Source organism: Podarcis vaucheri (genome assembly GCF_965113315.1).
Source record: "Podarcis vaucheri genome assembly, chromosome: 18".
NCBI classification, from domain to species: Eukaryota; Metazoa; Chordata; class Lepidosauria; order Squamata; family Lacertidae; genus Podarcis; species Podarcis vaucheri.
Genome location: NC_138756.1, coordinates 8,519,256 through 8,534,664, shown reverse-complemented (window position 1 = coordinate 8,534,664; position 15,409 = coordinate 8,519,256). Strand labels below are relative to the sequence as shown.

General features: G+C 49.2%; 1 protein-coding gene and 1 long non-coding RNA gene across 5 annotated transcripts in view; one reads left to right on the top strand and one right to left on the bottom strand.

Annotated features, from left to right (window-relative positions):
• The window catches only part of CERS4 (ceramide synthase 4), an 88,289-nt gene that overhangs the window by 28,103 nt on the left and 44,777 nt on the right, over window positions 1-15,409 (bottom strand). Inside the window, exon 1 of one of the 4 annotated variants that reach the window (XM_082206560.1) lies at window positions 10,144-10,301. The exons of the other annotated variants lie outside the window; for them this stretch is intronic. The gene's annotated coding sequence lies outside the window, so the exon portion shown is untranslated. Of the gene's footprint in view, window positions 1-10,143; window positions 10,302-15,409 lie in introns of those variants that run through there. 4 annotated transcript variants of the gene reach the window in all.
• LOC309523104 overlaps window positions 1-15,409 on the top strand; it is a 101,441-nt gene that overhangs the window by 70,238 nt on the left and 15,794 nt on the right. The gene's annotated exons all lie outside the window — the stretch shown is intronic.

Genomic DNA, 15,409 nt, shown 5'->3' with positions numbered 1-15,409 from the left:
TGAGTTAGCGGAGTCTGTAACCTGAAGCATATGTAACCCGAGGTACCACTGTAAAGGGACCCCTGACCCTTAAGTCCAGTTGCGGACGACTCTGGGGTGGCGACACCCATCTTGCTTTACTGGCTGAGGGAGCCGGCGTTTGTCTGCAGACAGTTTTTCTGGGTCATGTGGCCAGCAGGACTAAGCCGCTTCTGGCGAACCAGAGCAGCACACAGAAATGCTGTTTACCTTCCTGCCGGAGCGGTACCTATTTATCTACTTGCACTTTGACGTGCTTTCGAACTGCTAGGTTGGCAGGAGCAGGGACCGAGCAACGGGAGCTCACCCCTTCAAGGGATTCGAACCGCCAACCTTTTGATTGGCAAGCCCTAGGCCACAGCGCCACCCGTGTCCCTGAATGCCTTGTTACCCGTACGTTTTGGCTCCCGAATGCTGAAAGTATTCCAGTTTCTGAACATTGCTGAGAGGCAGAACTTCCTGCAGCCCATCGGAAGCCGAACTTTGATTTCGAACATTTTCAGAAGTCGAACGGACTTCTGGGAACGGATTACGTTCGCGAACCAAGCTACGGCTGCAGTTTGCTTTCCTGAGCTGCAAAAGGCAGACAATTTGAAGAGATGGATCCGATATCATGATACAGACTTCAAACCAGTTTTGGACGATATCTTTTTCTGGGAAAAGAGGTGCCAGAACTTATCATGATTGCTTCCCTTTGAGAATGGCAACAGTGCCCACCTGAAAGGTGCCGGAACTGAGTTCCGGTGAGGTTTGGCTGAAAAAAAGTGCTGGATCTATCAATATCCAGTCCTAATGGGCGGAGTGGATAATTCTGCTTTGTTTCATCAACAGTTACATTTGGATCCATCCCTCTCAGCACAGCAATATGGAGACAGCCATACAAAGAATGTTGGCCGTACATTCACAGGGAAACCAAAATGCTTGTTTACAAAGCTATTGCACCACCAAACTTACTGCATGCTTGTGAAACATGGACCAGTTATAAACGCCACCTCCAACTCCCCGAAAGATTCCATCAACGGTGTCTCTGAAAATTTTTACACATCACTTGGGGAGACAGACGAACTAATGCCAGTGTACTGGAAGAAGCAAAGATCACCAGTGTTGAAGCAATGATTCTTCAACATCAACTTTGTTGGACTGGTCATGTCGTGCGGATGCCTGATTATCATCTTCCAAAGCAACTACTCTATTCTTAACTTAAAAATGGAAAGCGTGATGCTGTTGGTCAACAAAAGAGGCTTAGAATCCTAGAATCCTAGAGTTGGAAGAGACCACAAGGGCCATCGAGTCCAACCCCCTGCCAAGCAGGAAACACCATCAGAGCACTCCTGACATATGGTTGTCAAGCCTCTGCTTAAAGACCTCCAAAGGAGGAGACTCCACCACACTCCTTGGCAGCAAATTCCACTGTCAAACAGCTCTTACTGTCAGGAAGTTCTTCCTAATGTTTAGGTGGAATCTTCTTTCTTGTAGTTTGGATCCATTGCTCCGTGTCTGCTTCTCTGGAGCAGCAGAAAACAACCTTTCTCCCTCCTCTATGTGACATCCTTTTATATATTTGAACATGGCTATCATATCACCCCTTAACCTCCTCTTCTCCAGGCTAAACATGCCCAGCTCCCTTAGCCGTTCCTCATAAGGCATCGTTTCCAGGCCTTTGACCATTTTGGTTGCCCTCCTCTGGACACGTTCCAGTTTGACAGTGTCCTTCTTGAATTGTGGTGCCCAGAACTGGACACAGTACTCCAGGTGAGGTCTGACCAGAGCAGAATACAGTGGCACTATTACTTCCCTTGATCTAGATGCTATACTCCTATTGATGCAGCCCAGAATTGCATTGGCTTTTTTAGCTGCCGCGTCACACTGTTGGCTTAAAGACTCTCTCAAGGCAAATCTTTAAAAAATGTAGCACAGTGGTACCTCTGGTTGCGAGCGGGATCTGTTCCGGAGGCCCGTTCGCAACATGAGCAGAATGCAACCCGCATCTGTGCGTGTGTGGGTCACGATTCGCCGCTTCTGTGCATGCGCGTGACGTCATTTTGAGCGTTGGCGAAACCCGGAAGTAATCCATTCTGGTACTTCCGGGTTGCCGTAGGACGCAACCTGAAAACGTTCAACCTGAAGCAAATGTAACATGAGGTATGACTGTATAAACACCGACAACTGGGGAACACTGGCCTGCGAGCGCTCCAGTTGGAGAACAGCCTTGAGCAAAGGTGTCGTGGGCTTTGAAGACGCTCGAACTCAGGACGAAGGGGAGAAAGGCGCAAAGAGGAAGGCACGCTTGGCAAATCCACACCGGGATCCTGGAAACCTCTGTCCCCACACGTGGAAGGACGTGTGGATCCAGAATTGGCCTCCACAGTCACTTACGGACTCATTGCTAAAACCGTGTTTATGGAAGACAATCTTACTTGGCTACAAGGGATCGCTGAAGAAGACGAAAGGAGAAGCATGTAAGGCAAACGGTAACCTGACTGGCTTTTATTCGGAGGGAACACCCAGCCCAGCGACAAAACGCAAAAATGCAGAACAGTCTACGAGGCTCCTTTTAAGAAGCGCCGTTCTTTGGGAATTACACCCACGGGAAAGCAAAGCTTTTCTCGTCACAACCTCCTGACATTTTCCCTGCGGTTGTGATTCAGCCAGCAAGGGTGAGTGGGTGGGTGGCAGGGCCACGAAAGCTCAGCGAAGGTTGATCTCTATGAATGGGGGAGGGATCAAGTTTCCAGCATGTCTCCCTTTGAGTTGGATTTCCGAGCCTTGAGTCATCGCATCTGGCCCCGCTCCAAATTTCCAGCGTTATTTTGGAACTCAACAGAGAGCATCGCTTGACGCAAGGCCATGGGCATACAGGACTTGCTTCCCTTTCTCCCCGCTTGCCGTCAAAACACCCTCCGACGTTTCTCCGATGAAAATAAGGACATCCTATTTCATCCCCTCCAACAGTTCTCCGATAAAAGCAGAGACATTCGTGCCAACACTTCTCCGATGAAAATAGGGACATCCTATTCCACAAGCTAGGGACGTGGGTGGCGCTGTGGTCTAAACCACAGAGCTTGGACTTGCCAATCAGAAGGGTGGCAGTTCGAATCCCCACAATGACGGGGTGAGCTCCCGTTGCTCGGTCCCTGCTCCTGCCAACCTAGCAGTTCAAAAGCACGTCAAAGCCCAAGTAGATAAATAGGTACCGCTCTGGCGGGAAGGTAAACGGCGTTTCCGTGCACTGCTCTGGTTCGCCAGAAGCGGCTTAGTCCTGCTGGCCACGTGACCCGGAAGCTGTACGCCGGCTCCCTCGGCCAATAAAGCGAGATGAGCGCCGCAACCCCAGAGTCGGTCACGACTGGACCTAATGGTCAGGGGTCCCTTTACCTTTATTCTACATGCTCCCAACAATTCTCTGATGCAAATAAGGACGTCCTAAGGAAAAGTGGGACATTCTGAGATAAAATCAGAAACCGGGGTAGCAGCTAGACTGGGGACTGGGAGTGACCGCAGAGACCATATAACACTGGTCCTGAAAGACCTACATTGGCTCCCAGTACATTTCCAAGCACGATTCAAAGTGTTGGTGCTGACCTTGAAAGCCCTAAACTGTCCAGTATACCTGAAGGAGCGTCTCCACCCCCATCGTCCAGCCCACACACTGAGGTCCAGCTCCGAGGGCCTTCTGGCAGTTCCCTCCCTGCGAGAAGTGAGGTTACAGGAAACCAGGCAGAGGGCCTTCTCGGTGGTGGCTCCCTCCTTGTGGAACGCCCTCCCATCCGATGTCTAGGAAATACAGGACTATCTGACTTTTAGAAGACATCGGAAGGCAGCCCTGTTTAGGGAAGTTTTTAATGTTTGACGTTTTATCGTGTTTTTAATATTCTGTTGGGAGCCACCCACCGCGGCTGGGGAAACCCAGCCAGATGAGCAGGGTAAATAAATATTGTTTTTATCTGTAAATCCGGGACTGTCCCTGGAAACTAAGGACACTTGGAAGGTCTGAAATCTTTGGCACTTTGCAGCACTTTGAGAGCCCATCTCTCACTTTTGGGCTGTCCACATTCCCGATTTTTCTGGCTCCAATATCATAGAACTGTAGAGTTGGAAGAGACCCCAAGAGTCATCTAGTCTAACCCGCTTGTATGCAGGAATCTCTTGTCTAGAGTGCGACTCGAACTCAAGACCCTGATATAAATGTTTGTGCGTTTGTGCTTGTGTACCCCTTGCCAATGGGACGCGGGTGGCGCTGTGGGTTAAACCACAGAGCCTAGGACTTGCCGATCAGAAGGTCGGCGGTTCGAATCCCCGCAACGGGGTGAGCTCCCGTTGCTCGATCCCTGATCCTGCCAACCTAGCAGTTCGAAAGCACGCAAAAAAGTGCAAGTAGATAAATAGGTACTGCTCCAGCGGGAAGGTAAACGGCGTTTCTGTGCGCTGTTCTGGTTCGCCAGAAGCGGCTTAGTCCTGCTGGCCCCATGTCCTGGAAGTTCCCTCGGCCACTAAAGCGAGATGAGCGCCACAACCCCAGAGTCGGTCACGACTGGACCTAATGGTCAGGGGTCCCTTTACCCCTTGCCAAGGCTCCATTCTGATGAGCCTTCATTGTGCGCATCCTTGAGAACGATTTTGGGTCACACCAGGACGTGCTGACTCACAGAAGGCAAGGCAACCTGTCTGGGGTTCGGCTACCCTGATCAGCCTATGAGATACAAATGTGTGATGCACAATGAGTTAGGCAACAGCCCATTCAATTGCCAAAGATATGTGCCTGTTTGGCATACATTTCACTCCATTAATCGCAGACAATAATCTTTGCTTTTCACGAGCACCCCGTAATTTCATTTCTCAACCACCTGCTTGCTAAAGTTGCATTGCACACATCTAATGAATCAGGGCCGAAGGGAGGGAAATTGGATGCTGTTCAGCTGATCTCACTGGGAGAATCCACAACCAGAAAGAAGAGGAACACCAAGAAGACCGGAAGAAATTCAAAGACTATTTGAATAAATATTGTAATATTCAAGGTATGTAATCACTTGAAAAGATCAATTAGGCCTAGGATTAAAATTGGGATTAAATATATAAATAAGAAAATGTACGAAAAGAAAAGTTAGGAAATATGATTATGACTGTGATATGGTTTATGAAATAATGATGGAGAGGTTTGATCTTCCTGCAGTCCATGGGACTCTCAAGAGTCTCCTCCAACACCATAATTCAAAAGCATCCATTCTTCAGCGATCAGCCTTCTTTGTGGTCCAGCTCTCACTTATTGATAATAGCTAGTCAGATAAATTAAGGATCTATACAATTTCGTAAGTCCGGGAGGGGGAGGGGGAGGGGAGGGTGGGTCATGTTATGGGGAGGGGGGGAGGAAAAACAGGGGGGGGAGGAATTAAGGAGGATACGTTTTTTGATAAAATGTTTTGTTGAAATTACACACACACACACACACACACACATAATATACAGTGGTACCTCAGGTTAAGTACTTAATTCGTTCCGGAGGTCCGTACTTAACCTGAAACTGTTCTTAACCTGAAGCACCACTTTAGCTAATGAGGCCTCCTGCTGCCGCCGCGCCGCCGGAGCACGATTTCTGTTCTCAACCTGAAACAAAGTTCTTAACCTGAAGCACTATTTCAGGGTTAGCGGAGTCTGTAACCTGAAGCGTATGTAACCTGAAGCGTATGTAACCTGAGGTACCACTGTAATAGGGAAAGTATGTATATTAAGAAATGTATATTAAGAGATTAGATTGGAAAATTTTCAGACAGGATTGATGGAAGTCAAAAAATTGTATGAGGTGCAGTTAAGTTCTTAACCTGAAGCACTATTTCTGGCTTAGTGGAGCATGTAACCTGAAGCGTATGTAACCTGAGGTACCACTGTGTGTGTGTGTGTGTGTGTGTGTGTGTGTGTGTGTGTATATATATATATATATATATATATATATATATATATATATATAAATATCTTTTGCAAACATTTTCGGCTGGGAAACCTGCACCGAACCTTTGCCGTTTGCATGGAAACAGATCTGTGTGCTAGAAACTGTTTGCAGCAAAGATGCAGGCCTGCCCCCCCCTTCCCTTCAGCTTTCCTTTGTCACCGAGAAAAGGAGAGCGAGTCGTGGGGCAGCCAGCCAGCCAGCTTCCCTCTTTGCTCCCTCGCCACTATAAATTCTAGCCTCGTCCGCAGGGCCTGCGGGAGGCAAAGGCTGCCCGCACTCGCTGTCTGGGAAGGAGGGGAGCTTTGCAAAGGAGAGAACCAAAAGGACAGAGAGTCAGGAGAGAAATTCAGCCCCAAAATCCATCTCCTTCTTCCCAGCTGTGTTCATTTAGATCGGAGACCTCTCCCATGCCCAGGGTGGGGCCAGGAACAAAAAGTGCTTCTGTAGAAGGTTGCCTTAGAATCATTGGTGGGCAAAAGATTTTGGATATAATATTCAGTTAGAATCCTGGGAAAGGTTAGGTAAAGGTAAAGGGACCCCTGACCATTAGGTCCAGTCGCGGCCGACTCTGGGGTTGCGGCGCTCATCTCGCTTTATTGGCCAAGGGAGCCGGCGTACAGCTTCTGGGACATGTGGCCAGCATGACTAAGCCTCTTCTGGCAAACCAGAGCAGCGCACGGAAACGCCGTTTACCTTCCCGCTGGAGCGGTGCCTATTTATCTACTTGCACTTTGAGGTGCTTTCGAACTGCTAGGTTGGCAGGAGCAGGGACCGAGCAATGGGAGCTCACCCCGTCGCGGGGATTCGAACCGCCGACCTTCTGATCGGCAAGTCCTAGGCTCTGTGGTTTAACCCACAGCGCCACCCGCATCCCTTGGGAAAGGTTAGAATCCTATCCACACACACTACAGTGGTGCCCCGCAAGACGAATGCCTCGCAAGATGAAAAACCCGCTAGACGAAAGGGTTTTGGGGTTTTTGAGCTGCTTCGCAAGACGAATTTCCCTATGGGCTTGCTTCGCAAGACGAAAACGTCTTGCGTTTTTTGCAAGTTTCTTTCCTTTTTCTTAACACCGTTAATACAGTTGCGACTTAACTTCCAGGAGCAACTCATAGAACGCGGTGTGGTAGCCTTTTTTGAGGTTTTTGGTGATTTTTGAAGCTTTTCCAAAACTTTCCCGACACCGTGCTTCGCAAGACGAAAAATTCGCTAGACGAAAAAACTCGCGGAACGAATTAATTTCGTCTTGTGAGGCACTACTGTATATGGTTTCAACAATACAAACACACACACACACTATATGGTTTCAACAATACACACACACACACACACACACACAGACACACTATATGGTTTCAACAACACACACACACACAATATGGTTTCAACAATACACACACACACACACACACACACACACACACACACTATATGGTTTCAACAACACACACACACACACACTATATTGTTTACGGTGCCAAAGGGAAGCACCTAAATTTCTTAATCGATAAATCAACAACAACAATTCTCTATCAACAGCACTCCCCACTGAGTAGTTAGAATGTTTCTGCACATTCCACGCTTTCGCAAAAGCTTAAGCGATTAGCTAGGGAAAGGGTGCAACTTGCAGCTAACTACATGTAGACTCCGGCCAGCTTTAGGCTTGTTTTTATTCCGGCATGTGTCAAATATTTCCTATAATCTGCTTCCACTTCTCGGCAAAGGCTACTCACTGCAAGACTGAGCTATGAATCACGGAAGTTCCTGGTGTGCATCTTCGCTTAAAGCAAGCCAATTTTTTTTCTCACCTTTAGTGAAAACCTGGACAAAGTTGCTGTCATGTTTTTGTTGTTGTCAAAGTTGTTGAGGTTTTTTTTTTTGGTTTTTTTTTTGAGGAACATCTCTTTCCCCCGCCCCCCAAAATGTTTTTGGGCTTTTCTATGATTTTAAGGTCCGTATAGTAAAAGCTATGGTTTTCCCAGTAGTGATGTATTGAAGTGAGAGCTGGACCATAAAGAAGGCTGATCACCGAAGAATTGGTGCTTTTGAATTCTGGTGCTGGAGGAGACTCTTGAGAGTCCCATGGACTGCAAGAAGATCAAACCTCTCCATTCGGAAGGAAATCAGCCTCGAGTGCTCACTGGAAGGACAGATCCTGAAGCTGAGGCTCCAATACTTTGGCCACCTCATGAGAAGAGAAGATTCCCTGGAAAAGACCCTGATGTTGGGAAAGATGGAGGGCGCAAGGAGAAGGGGACGACGGAGGACGAGATGGTGGGACAGTGTTCTCGAAGCTACCAGCATGAGTTTGACCAAACTGCGGGAGGCAGTGGAAGACAGGAGTGCCTGGCGTGCTCTGGTCCAGGGGGTCACGAAGAGGCGGACACGACTAAATGACTAAACAACAACAACAACCCATTGCCAAGGCTCCATTCTGATGAGACTTCATTGTCCCCATCCTTGAGGACGATATTGGGTCACACCAGGAGGTCCTGACTCAGAGAAGGCAAGATGGAGGGCGCAAGGAGAAGGGGACGACGGAGGACGAGATGGTGGGACAGTGTTCTCGAAGCTACCAGCATGAGTTTGACCAAACTGCGGGAGGCAGTGGAAGACAGGAGTGCCTGGCATGCTCTGGTCCATGGGGTCACGAAGAGGCGGACACGACTAAACAACAACAAAAAAGCAAGTAAAAACTGGTAATTAAAAACAAAGGAGCGAAACCTACATGTGTACCTAACTCTATATTTTAGAAAGTTATTTGCTTGCGGTGCATTTTGGGTAATGATATCAAGATTGGCACAACGGCCTCCGAGGGTGAGCAGCCAACCCTCGGGCGCCATTTTGAATCAAGATGGCGGGCAGGACCTTTCAAAAGCCTGCTTATTCTAATCACTGAACAACGCTGCCTACGAGTCCGCTGGGACCACGTGCACAGAGAGAGCTACATTTTACCCGCAAGTAAACGGATCAAAACTGAGACTCCCTGCAAGGTAATAATAATAATAATAATATTCTAGATAATGATGTAACAAAAGAGTTGGTTCACACACACACAATATGCCCAAATATGAAAAAAGGGAGAGGTTTAAAACAAAATAAAAATGGCTTTTGAGAACAATGCAGTAAACGGAACTGGCAAGATTAACAGCAAACATTAGAGACCAAAATGCCCCCCAAAATAATAATTGAGGACTGGAGACCTGTCACTGAGTATTTAAAGAACTACTATAGGGATGCGAAAATATGAACAGGACTTGAAATATGAGCAACGGAGTTAGTTGTTAAGATAAATAGCTTAAAATATATATGAGAAGGGTAAGTATGGAAAGGAGGAGAGGTTGGGAAACCAATGGATAAAGTAATTTATTTATGTTAACATTTGTGAAGTTTTCCTCTCTTTTTGTGAAAAGACCAATAAATAAGATTTGAAATAGTAGCAGTAAAGGTAAAGGGACCCCTGACCATTAGGTCCAGTCGTGGCCGACTCTGGGGTTGCGGCGCTCATCTCGCTTTACTGGCCGAGGGAGCCAGTGTACAACTTCCGGGTCATGTGGCCAGCAGGACTAAGCCGCTTCTGGCGAACCAGAGCAGCGCACGGAAATGCCGTTTACCTTCCCGCCGGAGCGGTACCTATTTATCTACTTGCACTGGTGTGCTTTCGAACTGCTAGGTTGGCAGGAGCAAGGACTGAGCAAAGGGAGCTCACCCTGTCGCGGGGATTCGAACCTACAACCTTCTGATCGGCAAGGCCTAGGCTCTGTGGTTTAACCCACAGCGCCACCCGCGTCCCATATAGTAGTAGCAGTAGCAGTAATAATAATAATAATAATAATATCAGGAATGGGGTGTCGAGGGCCGCATTCTGTTTTGGGCGACTTTCTGGGGGCCGCACCAACTCAGCTGGCGTATACATTCTCCTTCTCTCTCTCTCTCTCTCTCCCTCTCTCACACACACAAACAAACGCACACACCTGCTGCTCAAATTTCTCCATCTTTCACCCAGGTAAGCCAAGACCGCCATTGCAATCGAAGGACACCCTCCACACAGGTGAAGCACTCGATGAGCTACCTTCGCAAGGGCCGCACGCCTGGCCCCCTGGCCCTCAGGCAGGGCGGTCCTGTTCGAAACGAAGCAAGCCGAGCCCCCACCCCCGCAGAAACCACCCCCAAGCTCTGACCTTGCACAAAAGCCGCTTTTTGAGGTCCAAAGCGGCTCCCTCTGACGACGCCGTTGCAGCTTCCAGCCTCTGCTCAGGGCAGGAAAAGCAACAAATGAGATTAAGCTGATGTTTCCCTTTAAGGATCCCTTTTTATCAGATTAACTCGGCTGCCTCCACCCACGGTTTGCATTCTCTCTCTTTTTAATTTGGTGCAAGGCCACAGATCTTTGCAGCTGCCAGGCCCTCACCTCAAAGGTTGCTCAAGGAGGGGAGAGCGCGGTGTTCCGAAACTCGCACTCGCACCCTGCAGATGTTTCCTCCCCGGCAGCCCACGTGCAAACCGGGGCTGCTTTTGCAGGAAGGAAGCTCAAATCAACCCCTAGCTTTTGCCCATGTGGCCTAGTGAGCACAGCACTGGCTAGCAGCAGCTGTTTCGGGGGCACAGAAGAGTTATTCCCGAAATCTGCCGACTTATTCGGCACCCCTCTTGCATTTCTCTGGGGTCCTGTTCCAGGCTTCCTGAACCTCGGCCCTCCAGGCGTTTTTGGACTACAACTCCCATGATCCCTAGCTAACAGGACCAGTGGTCAGGGATGGTGGGAATTGTAGTCTCAAAACATCTGGAGGGCCGAGGTTGAGGAAGGCTATCCTATTTCATCATCATCATCATTGTTTTTAATACAGTGGTACCTCGGGTTAAGTACTTAATTCATTCCGGAGGTCCGTTCTTAACCTGAAACTGTTCTTAACCTGAAGCACCACTTTAACTAATGGGGCCTCCCGCTGCCACTGCGCTGCTGAAGCATGATTTCTGTTCTCATCCTGAAGCAAAGTTCTTAACCTGAAGCACTATTTCTGGGTTAGCGGAGTCTGTAACCTGAAGCGTATGTAACCTGAAGCGTATGTAACCCGAGGTACCACTGTATTCTGTTGAGAGCTACCCAGAGTGACTGGGGAAACCCACCCAGATAGGTGGGGTATAAATAAACTATTATTATTATTATTATTATTATTATTATTAGGGACGTGGGTGGCGCTGTGGGTTAAACCACAGAGCCTAGGACTTGCCGATCCGAAGGTCGGCGGTTTGAATCCCCGCAATGACCAGAGTCCTTTGCACCCTTGGCAAAGAATAATAATAATAGTAAAGGTAAACGTAAAGGGACCCCTGACCATTAGGTCCAGTCATGAACAACTCTGGGGTTGCGGTGCTCATCTCGCTTTATTGACCACGGGAGCCGGCTTACAGCTTCCGGGTCATGTGGCCAGCAGGACTAAGCCTCTTCTGGCGAACCAGAGCAGCGCACGGAAACGCCGTTTACCTTCCCGCCAGAGCAGTATCTATTTATCTATTTGCACTTTGACGTGCTTTCGAACTGCTAGGTGGGCAGGAGCAGGGACCGAGCAACGGGAGCTCACCCCGTCACAGGGATTCGAACCGCCGACCTTCTGATCGGCAAGTCCTAGGCTCTGCGGTTTAACCCACAGCGCCACCCAGTGGTCAGGGGTACCTTTACCTTTTACTGTAAGAGGCAGGGAGAGACTATTTCTACTTCTCAGGCAGGGTCTGTTTGCCCCTCTGACATCCCTTCCTCCTGTGGCACCATCCCCTGCCTGCAAAGAACGTTAGCGCATTCCTCCCGGGACTCCAAAACATGCCTTGGGTTGTCCAGAAAGATTTGCATCTTCCTTTGCTTCTTCCAGGAGGCAGGGATACAGATCGTGATGCTCCTCTGATAACCTGCCAGCTTTCTGCAGAGGTCGCCCGGCATGCTGGGTGGAACGAGAAGAAGCGTTTCATCCGAGTCCTCTTGGCAGGACGGTGGGAACTTCAGGAGATTCCTGCGGCTCTGTCTCCTGCATCAAACGTCCTGGATCCTGTTTTTTTCTGGTCTCTCCAGGAAAAAAACCCCATAGGCAGGAGGGCAAGAGCTCCTCTCCCACTGTGACTCGCAAGAACTTCAGAAGCGTCTCGGAGACGGCCAGTGGTCCCATTTTGCCCGGCATCCAGTTCCCACAATGGCACAGCCATTGGTCTCAGATGCCCGCAGACAAGACCTCCTGTTTTGCTATCATTCATTAGACTGTAAGACAATAGCTCTGCTAGATCAGGCGCATGGAAGGTCTCAGTTGAGCATCCTGTCCCATACACTGTCCAAAAATCTGCAGGTGATTTTTTTCTTGAGATGAGCATCAACCACCAATAACCCGCAGATCTCAAGCTCTCAAATTCTCAAGACTCTTTTGGCAACATAGGCGGGGTCTGACGCCATAAAACCGCTTTGCAAAATCTGCACACTTAATGTCAAAGAAGGACACTGACAAACTGGAACGTGTCCAGAGGAGGGCAACCAAAATGGTCAAAGGCCTGGAAACGATGCCTTATGAGGAACGGCTAAGGGAGCTGGGCATGCTTAGCCTGGAGAAGAGGAGGTTAAGGGGTGATATGATAGCCATGTTCAAATATATAAAAGGATGTCACATAGAGGAGGGAGAAAGGTTGTTTTCTGCTGCTTCAGAGAAGCGGACACGGAGCAATGGATCCAAACTACAAGAAAGAAGATTCCACCTAAACATTAGGAAGAACTTCCTGACAGTAAGAGCTGTTTGACAGTGGAATTTGCTGCCAAAGAGTGTGGTGGAGTCTCCTCCTTTGGAGGTCTTTAAGCAGAGGCTTGACAACCATATGTCAGGAGTGCTCTGACGGTGTTTCCTGCTTGGCAGGGGGTTGGACTCGATGGCCCTTGTGGTCTCTTCCAACTCTATGATTCTATGATTCTATGCATGGTTCAGACACCGGGCTGCTATCTCCATCCTGGGTTACCACAACAAAGGATGACCTATGTCCATCTGATCGCCACTCCCTGCTAACAACCAACAGATTAACGAATTTACCATATTTTTTGCTCTAGAAGCCTCACTTTTTCCCTCCTAAAAAGTAAGGGGAAATACGTGTGCGTCTTATGGAGCGAATGCAGGCTGCGCAGCTATCCCAGAAGCCGGAACAGCAAGAGGGGTTGCTGCTTTCACTGCGCAGCGATCCCTCTTGCTGTTCTGGCTTCTGAGATTCAGAGTATTCCTTTTTCTTGTTTTCCTCCTCCAAAAACTAGGTGCGTCTTGTGGTCTGGTGCGTCTTATAGAGCGAAAAATACGGTATGCTCATCTGATCGCCACTCCCTGCTAACAACCAACAGATTAACGAATTTAGATGGAATCAAAAGGGCCCCCGGCACTGAGCCTAGATGATATGATAGCCATCTTCAAATATCTCGACGGCTGTCACATGGAAGAGGGAACATAAAGAAGTTTGTCTTCTCCTGCTCTGAAGGGTATGACTCGAACCCATGGCTTCAAGTTGCAAGGAAGGAGATTCCGATGAAACATCAGGAAGAACTTTCTGACAGTAAGAGCTGTTTGGCAGTGGAACGGTTTCCCTTGGAAGATAGTAGGCTCTCCTTCCTGGGAGGTTTTTAAGCAGAGGCTGGACTGCCATTTGTCATGGATGCTTTAGTTGAGATTCCTACATTGAATGGGGCTGGACTAGATGACCGCTGGGGTCCCTTCCAACTCTATGATTCTATGATAATTTACATTTGTCTGAGTCCCAGCGAACAACCAAAGCATTAATGAACTGTCTGATACCAGGGTCAGTGCAGGAGAACAGGAACGACTGAGTCTATCCTTCTCTCTCCGAATGGTAATTTCAGGAATCTTCCCTGTAAATGTAAAGGGACCCCTGACCATTAAGTCCAGTCGTGGCCGACTCTGGGGTTGCGGCGCTCATCTCACTTTATTGGCCAAGGGAGCTGGCGTACAGCTTCCGGGTCATGTGGCCAGCAGGACTAAGCCGCTTCTGGTGAACCAGAGCAGCGCACGGAAACGCCGTTTACCCTCCTGCCGGAGCGGTACCTATTTATCTACATGCACCAGTGTGCTTTCAAACTGCTAGGTTGGCAGGAGCAGGGACCAAGCAACGGGAGCTCACCCCGTCACGGGGATTCAAACCGCTGACCTTCTGATCGGCAAGTCCTAGGCTCTGTGGTTTAACCCACAGCACCACCCACATCCCTTGGGAAAGGTTAGAATCCTATCCATTCTGAAAGGAAATCAGCCCTGAGTGCTCACTGGAAGGACAGATCCTGAAGCTGAGGCTCCAAGACTTTGGCCACCTCATGAGAAGAGAAGACTCCCTGGAAAAGACCCTGATGTTGGGAAAGATGGAGGGCACAGGGAGAAGGGGACGACAGAGGACGAGATGGTGGGACAGTGTTCTCGAAGCTACCACCATGAGTTTGACCCAACTGCGGGAGGCAGTGGAAGACAGGAGGGCCTGGCGTGCTCTGGTCCAGGGGGTCACGAAGAGGCGGACACGACTAAACGACTTAACAGCAACAACTGTCTGCATAACACGGCAGCGGTAGAGCATCCTTGCAGCTTGATCACCTCCGAACGAATGCTGCAGTCGGGAAAATAAATCCCCTCGTTCTGCTCGGCTGCAAACAGTGCCGCCAGCCAAACATGCATGTTCATGTGTTTTCTTCTAATAAGTCGTTTGTCAGAATCAGTGTACTCTGGGATCATCTTAAGTGTGCTGCTGCACACCTGGAGCCTGCAGGCGAGAGATTCCATAATGAGGACAAGGTGGTACCCAAAGGAGCATTTTTGCGGAGACCTGTTCCAGGTCCACAGGTGTGCCCTAGGGACATAAGCTCCCATCTCAGGCTCCACAAAAACGTTCTCTTTCAAGGGCCAAGTTCCCTCTGTGTTCATATGCCAGAGCTGGGTGGCGCAAATTTCTATCCACCTCTCCCTTTCATTTCCTCCTCTCCTTTTGCCGCCCTTTCTCTCGCGTTACATCCCTCCCTCTCTCTTTTTGCAGGATCACAGCACGGCAGAGTTGCAAGGGACCCCTGGGGGTCATCTAGTCCAACCCCCTGCAATGCAAGAATCTCAACACACAGCTCCCCGCCCCCATCCTATCTGAAACCGTATCAGACCCTGCTTAGCTTTGCAGATGTGCGGGCGGTTTTATCGCTGCGCCAGCTTTAGCTCCCCCTTTCGGACACCCTGCTTTTGATCACCCCCAGGGACACGAGTGGCGCTGTGGGTTAAACCACAGAGCCTAGGACTTGCCGAAGAGGAGGTTGGCAGTTCGAATCCCCGTGACGGGGTGAGCTCCCGTTGCTCGGTCCCTGCTCCTGCCAACCTAGCAGTTCGAAAGCACCTCAAAGTGCAAGTAGATAAATAGGTACCACTCCGGCGGGAAGGTAAACAGCGTTTCCAT